Here is a 3,524-nt window from a genome sequence, read left to right on the forward strand (position 1 = left end):
ACTGCTACAGTGAGATATTGAAGATGTCCATGAAGACCTCTGTCAATTGGTCTGTGTGGGCTTCAGTATCCGACCAGATATGTTGTCCTGTTCTGCTGTCTTGTGTGGGTTCACCCTGAGGTTGTCCTCACCTCAGCTGTGGCTATATGGGGGGCATTCATCAAGGGAACATGGAGCTTTCTCTGGCATCATCCTGTTCTTCTCAACTAGCCATTCATAGAAGATGTTTAGTCTGACCGGAAGGAAGGCATCATTGTCCTTAAATCATAAGGTTGACTTGTGATCCCTAATAGTCTGATCCCTTGCCACATATACCTTATGCCACCAATATCGCACAGCTATCTGTGGATCTTCTGTGTGTACCCTTGCTTTGCCTTTTGGATGGCCAGGGGTAGTGTTGGGGGCAGGTATAATATGGATGTTCAAAAGTCTCTTAGATAGGAAAATAGACGCTTATGGGTGTGAGGTAGGAAAGGTTTAAATTATTAAGTAGGTTTATATCAGTCTGCACAACATCACAGACAGAAGAGCCAGTCATGTTCTATACCTCCTACCTTAGGCCATAATTGTTTATGTATTTTTTTAATTTTTTTATTTTTTTTTAAATTTTTTAAATTCTTTTTTTTTCCAGAAGAATGGGAGGAATATAACAGTCACCAATGGTCTCAGCACTGATTGCTGCGGCATACCACTGGTGACTTACTTCCAATCACAAAAGAAACTCTCAACAATCATCCAATCCCTCAAATTGTCCTTGATGCCATGAAGGCTTACCTTTTGATCTATCTCTGATGTGGGGCCTGTTAAAAGCCTGTAGACTTCATCAGCTGCATTATAACCTCACAATTAGTTACCTCAGTTGTTATTTGAATGAATGAAGGCATTCCAGACAGAGCAAAGGTGTTCAGGGAACTAACCTTCTGTAAAACAGAAGGTGACACAGCAAAAAAAACTCAGCTTATCTGACACCAGATCCAAACAGATTTTAATGGAAAATCTATCCCAGCGTGATATAATCTTAATAGCAAATATAACATTTTGTGTAGTTTATAAATACCATAATAAAATTAAAGATTTGAACTTTTGTGAAACAAAAGTACTTAAAACACAAGGACACATCTGTTTTCAACATCCAGTGTTGATCACAAGACTCAAAATCAGGCAAACTATTCTAAATAGCCTCAATCAGTTCTGCAGAAATTCTGTTCCTCTGAGAAGGGATTATTCACTTTGTTCTCATGAAGTTCCTCAGACAGAAGGAGATAAGTAACAAAATCCATAAATCTCATGATACTGCTGACTGCAGGTTAAAATTCTTCAGCACCTGCTGCACAATCACACGGAAATAAAAATGGTACAACACTTGATCTTAGCCAAAAGGCCGAGAAACGATGGAAATAAAAATGGTGTCAAAATTGTTTCCTTCAGCAAGATGACCGATTCAACGAAATGTGCTCAGTAAAATGAGCAAACATTTTTTTGAATATTTTTTATTGTTTTTTTTTCCAAACATATACATAGTAACATTTTAAATATACAATATATTAAACCTTTTCTCAAGAACACAACAAACAAAAACAAATCAGTCCCTCCCTCCCTTCCTCCCCCCTTCCATACATACAAATCTGTTCACTGTCAGAGCTTACAGATATTTTAGGTATATAGAGTACAGTTGGGGAAACCACGTTTTTGTATAGTTATATAATAGTTACTTTTATACGCTTTTTAGTTCCTTTTTATTACTCTATCTGGGCCCCGATGTGGCCCAGGAATGGCTCCCAATTCTTTACAAAAATGTCATATTTATTCTTTAAGTTACCTTTTTCCATAGGTTCACCGCTGTTCATTTCCACAGTCCAGTGTGGTATGAGTAGTGGAGAGTCGGACTTCCAAGTGATTGCGATACATTTTTTTGCTACAGCCAGTGCTATTTTTAGAAATGAGATTTGATATTTGTCAATTTGTCACTTATTTCCATGAGATTACCTAATAGATATAGCTCCGGGTTGACAAGCAAACGTTTTTAATCCACATTTCGATAAGATATGAAATACTCCAGGCAGAAATATATTTTAACTTAACAAATTATCATCTTTAATAAACTTAACTAAATTATTTGAAGGCAAAACATGAAGACTAAAAAAAATGAATGAACTCTGATATTAAATAAGTTATATAACTTTTTCAAAATGTTTATTAACTCAAAATCTGAAAATGTCATTTAAAAATATATAGTAGCAAATATGTTTATATGTAAAAAACAGCATATATTATCTTTAGTACACATGTCAGCCACTGTTTAAACAATATTTTCAGAATCATGCACAATATTTATTTTTTTTAATGTTTTAAAAAATTAATTTAGACATAGCACAGTAAACAGGTGCTTCTGGCCATGAACCTGTGCCGCCCAATTACACACAATTGACCTACAACCCCAGGGTGTTTTGAAGGGTGGGAGGAAACCGGAGCACCCAGAACAAACCTATGGAGACTCAGGGAGAACATACAAGCTCCTTTCTGACAGTGCCAGATTGAAACCTGGATCACTGGGGCTGTAGTAGTGTTGTGCAAACCATTACATTATCCATGCCACCCCAAGTGTGATTATTGATTCATTTTCCTTGTGCACTGTTAATAGAGATTGTTTTACATTAGTTGATTTGCAATTCTGTGCTTAAACAAAACTTATGAATGCCCTACAATTCTGGATGGTTGTGCATCCCCAATTATAATTGTTTGACTTGGCCATTGTCTTAAAGTCTGGAGTTCCATATTTTAACTCTGTGTGGTTTGCTATGAAACTTTATTAGATAAAAGTCCTGTAATGCATTACATTATATATTACATTAAATAAACCACATAAATACTCATTATTTTGATATAATTCATTTTTCTTATTATGATTTCACCAGATACCTCTATTGAACAATGAAAGCATGCAGTAACAGATTAGAACAGGTCTGCATCAGTTCTTCCTTCCAGCAATATAAACTAATTCAACTGGTGTACTCACTCCCTTGGATTTGTAACTATTTCTGCTTCAAATGTGATCAAATTCCATTAAACCTGAGAAAAATATATTTCCTTTCTCACCTTCTTTCTATGGCAAGGCATTCCAGCATCCATCAAATTTCTATCTGAATAAATTTCTCCTGAATCTCTGTGACAGTTTTGAAGCGATGTCCTTTGGCAAACACAACAAATCATTTATCATTTCTTATTTATGACAGTATTCCACAATGATATGAATTTTAATTACATTTCCTTACAACATTCTCTACCCAAATGACAGTAATTCCAACATGTCAAACAATCCTATATTTTGGGGCATATGTAAGATTGACTCCTCACTAGTTCTGACTCCCCTGACACTCAGTGATCGAATATACTGTCAAATGAACTGTCAAAGACTCATATGACTCAACACTGCAATATTTATCCACCGACAAATGGCAAATAACACAAAATTCAGCCAAAACATTCTTTGGTTGATGTTCTTGTGTTGATTATAGATCTAGTGG

This window comes from Narcine bancroftii, chromosome 6 (assembly GCF_036971445.1).
Source record: "Narcine bancroftii isolate sNarBan1 chromosome 6, sNarBan1.hap1, whole genome shotgun sequence".
Lineage (NCBI taxonomy): Eukaryota > Metazoa > Chordata > Chondrichthyes > Torpediniformes > Narcinidae > Narcine > Narcine bancroftii.